Source organism: Myotis myotis, unplaced genomic scaffold (assembly GCF_014108235.1).
Source record: "Myotis myotis isolate mMyoMyo1 unplaced genomic scaffold, mMyoMyo1.p scaffold_m19_p_10, whole genome shotgun sequence".
In the NCBI taxonomy this organism is placed as follows: Eukaryota; Metazoa; Chordata; class Mammalia; order Chiroptera; family Vespertilionidae; genus Myotis; species Myotis myotis.
In genome coordinates this window covers 77745463-77759270 of record NW_023416314.1, presented here as the reverse complement: position 1 = coordinate 77759270, position 13808 = coordinate 77745463, and the positions used below count along the sequence as shown (strand labels likewise).

Genomic DNA, 13808 nt, shown 5'->3' with positions numbered 1-13808 from the left:
CCAGGAGCTCTGGCAGGAACATCAACTAAGAAAGGAAAGTGGGCCCCACGGCTCGGACCCTCCCAACCCCACCCGGTCAGACGGACGGCAGGGCAGAGTGGTAACGGGGCAGGGCGCGTGCCACACTCAGAGCTCCTGGAAAGGCCAGCTCCCCCAGGCCAGTGCCCCGCACACAGGAGGCCCCGCGGGCTCCCGGGGCCCCTGGATTTTTCCTGCAGAAGAAACATGTTCTGTCTCAGCCATCAAGTGACCGAGGCGTGTACAGGGGTTTAAATGAGAGGTATGTACCCGGCGTTAAACATGTACCAAGGGAACAGGGAACTTGAATACAGGTCACCATCAGCCACCAGGCCTACAATCCAGTGCTGAGCTCAGGTACGGGCTTCAAGGACAAGTTCTTCTGGAAGGCGTGCTCCAGTTTCGGGCCAGCACGAGGTGCCTTTGCCAGGGCAAACGGAGGCTCATCCACTCGTGCAGCAAATGCTACGCATCTGCCCGCAGTCCGCTTAGAAGCACTTGCGACGGAAGATGGAGGGGCCGACTCGTCGTACTCCTGTTTGCTGATCCACATCTGCTGGAAGGTGGCAGCGAGGCCAGGATGGAGCCGTCGATCCACACCGAGTACCTGCGCTCCGGCGGGGCGATGACCTTGATCTTCATCGTGCTGGGCGCCAGGGCGGTGGTCTCCTTCTGCATCCTGTCAGCGATGCCCAGGTACATGTTGGCGTAGAGGTCCTTCCGATGTCCACGTCACACTTCATGATGGAGTTGAAGGTGGTCTCGTGGATGCCGCAGGACTCCATGCCCAGGAAGGAGGGCTGGAAGAGGGCTTCCGGACACCTCTGCCGATGGTGATCACCTGCCCGTCGGGCAGCTCGTAGCTCTTCTCCAGGGAGGAGGAGGAGGTGGCCGTGGCCATCTCCTGCTTGAAGTCCAGGGCGACGTAGCACAGCTTCTCCTTGGGCCGTGGTGGTGAAGCTGTGGCCCCGCTCGGTGAGGATCTTCATGAGGTAGTCGGTCAGGTCCCGGCCCGCCAGGTCCAGACGCAGGATGGCGTGGGGGAGGGCGTAGCCCTCGTAGATGGGCACCGTGTGTGTGACCCCATCCCCAGAGTCCATGACGATGCCTGTGGTGCGGCCAGAGGCTACAGGGACAGCACGGCCTGGATGGCCACGTACATGGCGGGAGTGTTGAAGGTCTCGGACATGATCTGAGTCATCTTCTCACGGTTGGCCTTGGGGTTCGGGGGGGGGGGCCTCGGGGCCACGCGCAGCTCGTTGTAGAAGGTGCGACGCCAGATCTTCTCCATGTCGTCCCAGTCGGTGACGATGCCGGGCTCGATGGGGTACTTGAGGGTCAGGATGCCGCGCTTGCTCTGGGCCTTGTCCTTCTGCCCCATGCCCACCATGATGCCCAGAGGCGGGGGAGCAAGGGAGGAGCGGCGCTGGGAGGAGGGAGGGAAGGAGGCGCAGTCCATGAGGATGACAGACAGGCGAACATGAGGCCCTCCAGGAGTGAGGACCAGCCAGGCGAAGTTGAAACAACTTTTTTTTTTTTAAACTCTGATGTCATTTATTGGCACAAAAATTATTCCGATACAACATGGAGTCTAGACATGGTACACTTTATACTTCGTGCACTTAATGTTTCTTTTGCTCATCATTCCCAACATGTAGGAGTGAGGCCTTCCCTCCGTGCTCAGCAGCTCCATGACAACGCTTTTTCCCAAGCCCCTGCTCCAAACACAGAGCATTCGACCTCGAGAGGCACATCCCAGAACCGCGTGGCCCACTCCTCTGCACGGTGTCCCCTCTGAGCTTGTGCTCAGCCGAGGCCGCCCGCTCTGAAGAAACCCCCGTCCCAGTGGTCTGGGTCTTGGACTGAAGGGTTACATTGCAGCATCACAGGTGAGGCAGACGACAGACCTTTCCCACCCATTTTGGTCCATCTTGCATCCTGGACCATCTTGCTGTTGCTGGACCCGTGAGGTAATAGGATGGGTGAGTGAGGCGGTGGGCTCCTCCCGCTTCCTTACAGGCCAGATCCTAGGACGTGTCCCCCGTGATGCGAGGTTTCTGGACGGCCTGAGTTTGCTGTGTGCACGTTGACAGGAAAGACCAGGCCACTCTGCTATCAGCAAACACTTACGATGATTATGAGTTAAGTCAAAACCCCTAATTCTTCTTCTTTTTTTTTTAAAATATATTTTATTGATTTTTTACAGAGAGGAAGGGAGAGAGATAGAGAGTTAGAAACATTGATCAGCTGCCTCCTGCACATCTCCCACTGGGGATATGCCCGCAACCCAGGTACATGCCCTTGACCGGAATCGAACCTGGGACCTTTCAGTCCGCAGGCCGACGCTCTATCCACTGAGCCAAACCGGTTTCGGCATAAACCCCTAATTTTTAAGTTATGATCTTCTGTGCCCCAAAATCAATGGCTTGATTTCTGTAGTATCACTGTCCTGGGAACCAAGTCAAGCCTGTGTTTCAAGAGGTTCTGCCTCTTTTCCTCCCTCCGTCCTTCCCAGAGGCGAGGGAGCGGGAGGAGCGCCGCTGGGGAGGAGGGAGGAAAGAAAAGGAGGCGCCCCGTCGGCATTTGAACCCAGGCAAGCCGGCTCTAAGTGGCAAAAATGACAGCAAAACATGTACGCACACACACACAAATCAGACACTGAAAACGGGCTTACCTTTGGAGCAGAGAGCGTGAAGGGGCTTCCACTGGGTCTGTGTGGAAGAGTATTGTTTTGATTCTGCAGTTGTTTTTGTTTTTCCTTTTATTCTCCTCTGTCCAGCCTGCCCGCACCCTCTCCGCACACTCACTGGCCAGGGACGGGCCTGGCTGCCACGCTGGCCCCTAGGAGGGTGGATACAAGGGAACAAAGAAGTCAGTGCTCAGCTTTGGATCGCACACAAGGCTTTTCAAAGCCCACAACGCAAACGGCCGCTTTGAGAACAAGCTTCCCTGGGGAGGAGCTTTCGCGGGGCTTTCTGAGGGGGAAGAGGTTAGTGAGAAATGAAGGGCTGCGGCCTTGGCGGGCTCCTCGCAGAACGCAGAACGTTTCCAGCAACTGCCTGGGGTGGAAGGAGGAGTTGGGGGAGGCAGTCACCCTTCTCTGCATCCAGCAGGTGGAAAGAGCAGCCCTAGGGGCCTGAGATGCGCCTCAATACCCCATCCACTCCACCTGCTCCCCTCCCCAGGCCCTGGCCTCCCAGAAAAGCTGGGCGAGCATCTCAGCCAGGCCTGAGGTGAACACAGGCAGATAAGAGGCCTGCCCTCTGCACCCTGGGTTGATGGGGGCGCTTCCAACGTTTCCTGGGCTCCCTAAGGGCACGAGTGCAGGCCCAGAGGCAGGGATCTGGAAAGGGCCCACTGTGGCCTGTTGATCTGGCGACAGAGGCCTGGTCAGGCCCTGGTCAGCAACAGCCAACACTGGAGAAGCCAATGAACTAGAGCTGAGGGGCGAGCCTCCCTCAGGAGGAGGACACAGCAGGGGTGGGGACCAGGTACCCCTTTCCTGGTGCTGGAACCTCACCTAGACCCTCAGAGCTCTGATCTGCCCTGAAGGAGAGGGGAAGGGGCAGGGAGAGAAACGCTCCCACAAAGGAAAAAGGCTGTGAGGACCCTGTGAGAAGACAGCCATCCACAAGCCAGGAAGAGCGTTCTCACCGGAAACCATTCATCAATTCTTCAAATATTTCTCATTCGCTTGCATTTCACCTCTGCCATCTGCTAGTGTGTGTTCTTGGCCATATTTCTCCTCCTTCCATCCACCCTTCCTTCCTCCCTTTCCTTTCTCTTTCTTTCTTTTCAGTGGGAAATCATTTGATTTATCCTTTGACTAGATGAAAGTAGAAGCCACTCTTAAGTTCAATCAAATGGAAGGAGCATGAATACATGAACTCCCTTATCAGGCTTCATTTTTTTTTTAAATATATATTTTATTGATTTTTCACAGAGAGGAAGGGAGAGGGATAGACAGTTAGAAACATTGATGAGAGAGAAACATCCATCAGCTGCCTCCTGCACACCCCCAACTGGGGATGTGCCCGCAACCAAGGTACATGCCCTTGGCCGGAACCGAACCCGGGACCTTTCAGTCCGCAGGCCGACGCTCTATCCACTGAGCCAAACCGGTTAGGGCCAGGCTTCCTTTGTAATTTGTCATAAACCACTTTTTCTTTAAAAACAACTCTTGCCCCTCCTCCAGATTTATGGAGATATAATTAACATATAACACTGTTTTTTTGTTTGTTTGTTTTAATATATTTCTTTATTGATTTCAGAGAGGAAGGGAGAAGGAGAGAGAGAAGCATCAATGAAGAGAGAGAATCATTGATTGGCTGCCTCCTGCACGCCCCCCACTGGGGATCAAGTCCGCAACCCAGGCATGTGTCCTTGGCCGGAATTGAACCCAGGACCCTTCAATCCACAGGCTGGCGCTCTATCCACTCAGCCAAACTGGCCAGGGCTAACACTGTTAAGTTTAATGTGTACAATACATGTTACAAAATGATTACCACCATAGCCTTAGTTAATACTTCCATCATGTCACATAAGTACCATTTCTCTTTTAAGATATACTCCTTAAAAATAATTTTTTTTAATGATTTCAGAGAGGGAGAGAGAGAGAGAAACATCAGTGATGAGAGAGAATCATAGATTGGCTGCCTCCTGCATGCTCCCTACTGGGGACCGAGCCCGAAACCTGGGCGTGTGCCCTGACCATGAATCAAACCCTGACCTCTGGGTCATAGGTCAATGCTAAACCATTGAGCCTCATCATCTACTCTTGTAGCAACTTTCAAGTGTATAATACAATCTTATTAGCCATAATCACTATGTTGCACATTCGATTCCCAGAACATATTCGTTTATACCTAGAAGTTTGTACCCTTTGACCAACATCTCCTCATGTCCCCCAGCCCTGGCAACCACCACTCTACTCCCTGTTTCTATGAGCTCAGCTATTTCCACTCCACATATAAATGAGATCATATAATATCTGTCTTTACCTGATTTATTTCACTTGGCATAACTTCCTCAAGGTTTATCCATGTTGTCATGAATGGCAGGATTTCCTTCTTTCTTGTGGCTGAATAATATCCCATTGTATATACAGGGAAGGGCAAAAGTAGGTTAATAATGATAATAAGTAATCATCATATGTAATAAAAGCCTAATATGTAAATCAACCAAATGGTGGAACGACCAGGAACAACTGGTCACTAGGACACACACTGACCACTAGGGGGCAGACGCTCAATGCAGGAGCTGCCCCCTGGTGGTCAGTGCACTCCCTAGGGCAGTGGTTCTCAACCTTCCTAATGCCGAGACCCTTTAATAGAGTTCCTCCTGTTGTGGTGACCCCTAATTTCATTGTTACAAATTGAACATAATTAAAGCATAGTGGTTAATCACAAAAACAATATGTAATTATATATGTGTTTTCTGGTGGCCTTAGGCGACCTCTGTGAAAAGGTCGTTCAACCCCCAAAGGGGCCGCGACCCACAGGTTGAGAACCGCTGCCTTAGGGGAAGTGTCTCTCAGCCAGAAGCTGGGCTCATGGCTGGCAAGCACAGTGGAGGTAGCCTCTCCCACCTCTGTGGCCCGCTCCCAGGCCTAAGCCAGCTGTTGGACATCCCCCAAAGGCTCCTGGACTGCAAGAGGGTGCAGGCTGGCCTGAGGGACCCCCCCCCCAAGTGCACAAATTTCGTGCACTGGGCCTCTAGTACAATAATAAATAAATAAAAACACAAGAATAAACTTTCTCATACTCACAACTGTAAACCCACTTTTGCCCACCCCTGTATATACTGCATTTTCTTATCCATTCACTTGTCGACAGACACTTAGGTTATTTCCATATCTTGTTGGCCACATTCCTTAACCGCAGCTGCTGAATGTGTAAAGTGGGCGTGTTGAAAGGTTAAATGAGTCAATACACGTAATGCACTGAGAACTGCGCCTGGCACTGAAGGCCTTCATAAATCTGAGATTTTGATTTTTAAATATCGACAAAGCACCTAAAGCAGGGGTCCTCAAACTACGGCCCGTGGGCCACATGCAAACACAAATATTGTCTTTGTTCCCATTTTGTTTTTTTACTTCAAAATAAGATATGTGCAGTGTGCATAGGAATTTGTTCATAGTTTTTTTTATAAACCATAGTCCAGCCCTCCAACAGTCTAAGGGACAGTGAACTGGCCGCCTGTTTAAAAAGTTTGAGGACCCCTGACCTAAAGGATCGGGAGATTAATAAGACATGGTATCTACACTTCAATTGGCCAGCACCCAGTAGGGACAGGCACAGAAACAAGTAATTCCAGGACACACACTGTGATGTACGTGATGTACTAGAGGGAGGGTCCCGGTACTGTGGGAGAGGAGAGTGACTGACTTGGTGGAGCAATTATGGAAGGCTTCACAGGAGAGGGTTTTGAAGGATGAAGAGGAGTTTGTATGGAGAGAAGCAGATCGAGGACATTCCAAGCAAAAGGAACAGCATTGAGGAAAAGCTTAGAGGTAAGAAAGAGCTTGGTGTGTTGGGGAATAGTTAGTAGGGCAAGTGTTTGAAGCTTAACATGTGTGGCCTGACAGATGGTGAAGGGTAGACGAGAGGCTGAGTGATAGGTGAGAAAATACAATGAGAATATCTGACCTGTGATTTCTGGCTTACCGAGACATTTAGAGAAAATACTTTGCCACCTCCCAGGCTAGAGAAAGAAATAGAAGAGTCCTAAGAATTACCCTGAAGAAGAATCGTCACTCATTCATGCTTCCCCCGTGGACACATCCGTGCCAACTCTATCCTGGGCTCCCGTGAGGGGGAGGGTATGGCATGATTTCTGGAGCGAGCAACCTTGCTCAAATCCAGGCTCCAGCTCTGATGTGCGGGCCCAGAGGGGTGGGCAAGCGGGGGATGCGTGTCCAGACAGCCGGCCTCGTGATTTAGCTGGAGGTGGGCAGTTCCAAGCCCCAGCCACCTGCCAGTCCCCCGGCTCTTCTTGGGCTGTGTGCCAAGCCTTGAGCTCATGCCCCTCTGCCTTGCTATGATTGTTCCGGCTGTGTCAGCTGACTGCCCAGCTCCCTGCTGGTGACACCTGCCACCACCTCCGAATGCTTTCTGCGGCTGCCATGCATCCTGCTCGTGCCCATGAGGTCCTGACACCTCCCCCTGGGTGCCCTGAGGGAGGGCCGCCTCAGCTGTGGCTCAGGGTCTGGGGAGGGTTCGGAGATGTATTCTGCCCTATTTTAACAGGGACCTATTGGCAATGGTGCTCACGCCCTGGAAAAGGCTAAGCCAAGGGAATTCCAGGCCTAGGAAAGAGGGGAAAGAATTCGAGGGCCAGGGCCATTTAAGACTCTCCTAGGCCCTGGGTCCTTCCCACTACTGAAGGCCTCATCCCATAACACTTCACAGAAATGAGTCCACCTTTTACAGTAAATAAGTCGAATTCTTTATCACACTTGGTTGAGAAGCAGTTTACTAGTTGACGAGATAACTGTGCATGATCAATTATTAACTTATATTTTCCTTTCCTTTCCCATTTTGAAGGCAATCATTTCCCCCAGGTATCAGACATTATAGGCTCTTGCCAACCTGGGGTGGAGGCAGGTCCTGGCTTGCAGCTTGAGGAAGCTGAAGCACAGAGAAGGTAAGTAACTTATCCACGGTCACACAGCGACTTTGGTGCTCTTAACCCCCTTGCTGCCTCTGAGGGCTGTAGAGGTTAACAGATGGAGATACTTAGCATCAGGTACCCGCACACTAAAAGCTACAGTGATTGTTCCCCTGAGGGGAGGAGGCACTTGGGAGATATTTGGGGGTTTTGAAGCCCAGGAAGTTTGAAGCCTTTCCTTTGGGGAAAGAGGCAAGAATCGACCTGCTATTTTTGAGTTCTGGGCCTCAAGGGATGGCACCCATGTCTTCAAAGGTGACAGGCTCTGGAGTCTGGCAGGAAAGGGGGTGTGGGTGGCTTGAGTCAGAGTAATTCTGTGTAATTGACCCCTGGAGCGGGAAAGGGAGACCGTCCAAAGCTGGCTGCTGAGGGGAGGGGCCCAGCCGGGCAACGTGTAGGGTGTTAGGATAGAGAGGGTCTTTGGGACCACCCACAACAAACATTAATCTGGGGCTGAGGTCTCTGCCAGGCAGGCACTCTTGTTTACACACCTCCCTTGGTGGGGAGCTCATTACCTCTCAAGGATGCTCTCAGTTGTGGGGGAGGGACTGACCATGAGAAAGTTCTTATTTATGCTGAGCTGATATCTGCCTCCCTGGAGCTTCTCAGAGGCCCCCCCTGGATTGCCCCTTCTTGCTTTTTTCCCTGCAGGCTTCCCAGGAGCCGAGGAAACCATCCAGAACCTTTCTACCTCTCTTCTCTTTGCTCCAACCCTGACATTCAAAGCCTTCAGCCCTTGGGCCCATTCCATTCACCCTTCTAGGCTCCTGCCACAACCCCCTCCCTCCCTGGGCTGAGGCCCCGCCAGCCAGTTAGCTGGGCACTCAACACGCCAAATGGTCCTGCCTTAGGCCCTCGCCTATGAGGTCCTACCCTGTCCTTATCTCTTCTTGGCGAGGTTACAGGCCCATGAAGTATGACCTTGGCTGCGAAGCCTCGCCTAACCCCCCCGTGCCAGGGCCACGGTGCCCCAGGCCGCCATGGCTCTCTGCTCAGCACCTTTGGCGGAGGCTCGGGACATCCGTCTTAGGCTCCTGGGCTGCTGTAACCAATGACCACAAACCTGGCAGCTTAGAACAACAGACATTTATTCTCTCACAGTTCTGGAGGCCGGAAGCCCGAAATCAAGGTGTGGGCAGCATTGGTTTCCTCCAGAGGAGGCCTGAGGTAGACTCTCTCCAGGCCCCTCCCAGCTTCTGGTGGTGACTGGCCACCTCTGGCATCTCTGGGCCTGGCGCCTCCTAATTCCAGTCTCCTCCCTGCTGGGTCTCGATATCTGTGATCTCTCTTTTTAAAAAAATTTTATTTTTATTTATTTTTAGAGAGAAAAACATCGATGGGAGAGCAAAGCATCCATAGGCTACCTCCTGCACACCCCTTCCCCTCAGGGATAGAGCCGCAGCCCTGGCACATGTCCTGATTGAACCAGAACATATTGAGGTGCACGGGCCAATGCCCAACCAACTGAGCCACACCAGCCAGGGCCTCCCTTTCCTCTTAGCAAGACACCAGTCATGGGATTCAGGGCCCACTCTAAATCCCAGACGACCTCATCTAGAGATCCTTAATTAAATAACTTCTGCCAAGACCTATTTCCAAATAAGGTCACATGCCCAAGGATGAGGATTAGGACGCGGGCGTATCCTCGGGGCAGAATTCAACCACTACACAATCCCTGCCTAAGGCCAGGGATCAGGAATGGCCTCTCCTTCACCTCCACGAGCCATGGAAAATGCTAGTTGGCAGAAAAGAGGTCTTGTTCACTCAGTGACTGGAAGGCCAAACAATGTGCCCAGAGCAGATGCCTGGGGGGCTGGGGGATGGGGTGGATGAAACGGGTGGCCCACAGGGACCATGGATGAGCTTCTCTGCCTCCCACAGCACCAGAGGAACTGGGGCAGGGGCCCCCGCCAGGCTGTCCTCTGGCCCCTGGCAACTGGGACATGGTGGGAGTCTGGGGTCTTATGGATGAGATCCAGGATGAATGATGATAGCGGGGATTGGCCGGGCGGGAGGGGGGGGGGGGGCCCTGACCCTAGGCCATTTTGACTCAAAGAGAGGCAGCAACAAGGCTTAACATGGAGTCTGAGGTCACGAATGGGCTTAGGTGTCCTGTCCTGTCCCCCACAGGCTGCTGGAACCCTTGTGGCCTCACATGCCCAAATTCGACATTCCCTGGAGGCTGGGCCTGCCAAAGACAGTGATAGGGGCAAGGGCAGGACCATCTCAGGCAGTGAACATGGGCCCAGAGAGCTGGATCAGGCTGGGAGTGGGGTGGGGAGAGTCACTCCAACCCTGGGCCTCTGAGCCACAGAGGCAGACGGACAGAGTGACACCCAGCAGCAGGGAAGGGGCAGGCAGACAGGCTGGAATGGGGGCCTCTGTCCTGCATCTGCCCTCAGGCCAGTGGCAGCTTCCCCTGACCAAGGGCTCTTAGTTGCAGGTGAAGAAGGCAGCCCAGGTATCTCGCAGGTGCCGAGACCGATGGTCCCTGGGGTGGGGAATTGCCACAGGGAAGCAGACCGGCTGAGGCTGGTGCTGGGAGAACTAGCTCCTGCCACCGGGGCAGCATTGCACCTCCGGGCCTTCCTCAGCTGCCCCATCAGCACTCCCCCATCCTGGGTCCTAGGCCCACAGCCTCATGCTCTCTGCATCCCTGGAGAGCAAACTCTCTAAGGAGCTGTGCTGATGACAGCTACTCAAGAGGCCACCTCCTTACCGGGTGCGGACAGTCAGGCAAGGTGGGGGCCCTAAGTCATGGGATGGTGGGAGCCTCACTCAAGAACAAAGGGAGGCTGTGGGGCTCCTTGGAGAGAGAGGGCTCAGGATTTGGGGCCAGGTCTTGTGGGATCCACGTGGCCGGTGATTGCAGCTTTCTTGAACTTGGGTTTCTCAACCTGGAGGTTCAAAGATGATGATGAATACAAAGAGTGTGTGAAGCATGCCGACAGGTGCCAGCTGCTGTCGCTTTCATGGCTAGAATCCCTTTGTGTGTCTGGTGTTTTGATCTTTATAAAGTCTCTCCCTGTGTGACCAGCAGTGTCTTGTCGCTCCTTCCTCCCTGGCTGGCAAGGAGGGCTCTGGATCTCAGGGGTGGGGGTGGGAGGAAGGGAGTTGGAGAGGTGAGGGAGGCCTGACTGGACTACCCTGGCAGGGCCAGAGAGCTCATAGCTGGAGAGAAACATCATATTGACAAGGAGGCAGGGCAAGGGCAGGGGCAGGAAAGCCTGAGCAGAGAGCTCAGGAACGGGTTTGGGGATAGGCAGGGAGAAATTTGGAGAGCGGCAGACATGGGTAAGGCCTTGGCCTTGAGCACAGCTGCAATGAGATCCATCTGCTATCAGGTCCCTGCTTCCCTTGTGACTGGGACTCCAGACACCATAGCCTGCCCGCTCTCCTCAACACCCACTCTCAGATCCAAGCCTCCCCCCACTTCCCACTAGCACTTTATTCACCATCCATTCATTCATTCACACCACAAACACTGTCCCAGATATACCACAGCGAAGAAGAGAGACAAGATCTGTCCAAGTGTAGAATTAAAGGAAGGGATTCTGAAGCCAAGATGCATGGATTCAATTCCCGGCTCTGCTACTTTCCAGCTCTGTGGCCACAAGCAAGTTATATAACCTTTCTGAGCCCCAATTGCCTTAATTATAAAATAGGACTCAGAATAGCACCTCCCCAGGGGCGTCGAGGATTCAATGCCTTGACACCTGTTAGAAGAGCGCCTGGCACACAGCAAACGTCCCTCTGGTTTGTGATAATTAGTCCAGTGGTAGATGCAGAAAATGAGCTGTAAACAAAGAAGCCACTGCGGACTGTGGCTGGTGGGTCGTCAGGAGGGTCGCTCTGAAGAGGTGGTTTCCTCAGGGTGACGCACAGGAGACGGAGGAAGCAGTCTTGGCGAGAAGAGAGAAAAGGCTTTCCAGGCAGAGGGACCAGCAAGTGAGAGTCCCTGAGGTGGAAAACGCCTTGGCAGGTGTCAGGAACACCAGGAGGGCTGAGGTGGCAGGTGGGTGAGTGAGGAGGAGGGTGGCATGACAGGTCAGGGCGGCCAACAGGGCCACAGGAGTTTGGCTGCTATTTGGGTGCGGCGGGCAGCCATCCGAAGTTTTTGTTTTTCTAAGTTGTATATTTTTTATTGATTGATTTACAGAGCGAGAGTAAGGGATAATGGGGGGGGCGGGGGGGAGAAAGAGAGAGAGGAGAAACACTGATTTGTTGTTCCACTTGTGACACAGTCATTGGTTGATTCTTGCATGTGCCCTGCCTGGGGACTGCAACCTTGGTTTATCAGGACGGCGCTCTAACAACCAAGCTGCCCGGCCAGGGCTGTAAGTTGTATTGAAGGGAATCACACACACACAGAAGTACACAAATCATAACTGTGCAAGATCAGGCATTTTCACAAAGTGACCACATCCAGGGACCAGCACTGAGGTCAAAGCCGGGACATGAGCCGCACCCCAGAGCTCCCTGCAGGCCCCTTCCAGTCGCCACCCACGGGTAATGCCCATCCTGACTGGGAACAGTAGCGAGTAGTTTTGCCTGTTTTTTTGAACTTCCTGTCAATGGAATCATACAATGTGTGTTTTCGTGTCTGGCTTCTTTCGCTCAACATGACAAGCGAAATTCATCCACCTTGTTGCCGGCCTCGGTAGTCTTGTTTCCCCATCACCGGGTGGTATGCCATGTGACTGTGCTACAATGCATTTCACACCTGCCTGTTGCTGGCACGCGTAGGCCCTGTCTTTGGTGCACGTGTGCACGCTTTTCTGTTCATTGAAGGGTGTTTTTTTGTTGTTGTTTTTTAAAAATATATTTTATTGATTTTTTCACAGAGAGGAAGGGAGAGGGATAGAGAGTTAGAAACATCCATGAGAGAGAAACATCAGCTGCCTCCTGCACACCCCCTACTGGGGATGTGCCCACAACCAAGGTACATGCCCTTGACCGGAATCGAACCTGGGACCCTTTAGTCCGCAGGCCGACACTCTATCCACTGAGCCAAACTGGTTAGGGCTTGAAGGGTTTTTTTAAACCTTAACTTGACAAGATCTCCCTTCACGCTCAGTCGGGGAGGCTGACCCCAGAGCCAGACCAGCTTCAGCTTCACCTCTTTGCTACTCCAGAGGAAGCCCGCATCAGAGTGTGTCCTTTTAGGTGTGGATGGCGTGTCTAACACCACTCCTTCCCAAACCAGGCACGCGATCGTTCCTCAGCCAGGTGTCCTTGTGTGGAAAATGGGCTCAGTCATGCCTAACTGCATGTGACTGTGAAGAGTCAGTGCAATGAGCAGTGGCAGAGAAAGCCCATGACCCAGTGCCCAGCCTCTCCCTCTAAACTTTGCAGCGGTCCTCAACCTGTGGGTCATGACCCCTTTGGTGGTCGAACGACCCTTTCACAGGGGTCGCCTAAGGCCATCCTGCATATCAGATATTTACATGACGATTCATAACAGTAGCAACATTACAGTGATGAAGTAGCAACAAAAGTAATTTTATGGTTGGGTCACAACATGAGGAAGTGTATTTAAAGGGCCAGAAGGTTGAGAGCCACTGAGGGCCAAAAAGGTAATTATACCTTTCTCTTCCTCTTCCAGGTCCAGAAAATGAACGGAAAAGAAGGGCGCCCCCTGTGGGTGAGAGTGGAACTGCATGAATGGCTCCCCTGGGCACGGCCTTTTAGATCAAGGAGGCCCCTCCCCACAAAGCCAGCACAGACCCAGCTCTCCCAGAGGGCAGCCCCAGAGGCCTGGAGGGTTCGTGGTCCAGCACCACTGCTACCTCTGCACGGGCGCTCCCCTCCTGAGGTCCTCACCCCGCTTCCCCACCCCACCCCAAGTCCTCAGGAGGCCTCCTCAGGTGCCCACCTAAGCCCGCTCTCCCGGTTACTGTGCCCATGGCAGGTGGCACCGTCCCACGCAGAGCCCAGCCCTCTTAATGTGTGAGCGCCTCCCCATCAGACTGCGAGGGCAGGGTGGGAGCTGTTCCCGGGAGATGGAGGATCGCCCACACCTGGCACCGCGCGCGGTCCCGCGGGGGCGTCATAAACACCTCCTGAATGATTCACTCACTCCTTCGGGAGAGGAAGCATGACCCCTAAGTGGTTAAGAGTCA

The 13808-nt window shown here is 53.3% G+C and overlaps 1 pseudogene; it reads right to left on the bottom strand.

Annotated features, from left to right (window-relative positions):
* Window positions 1–365: 365 nt before the first annotated feature.
* Window positions 366–1408, bottom strand: LOC118665237 (annotated as a pseudogene).
* Between the last annotated feature and the right edge of the window lie 12400 nt (window positions 1409–13808).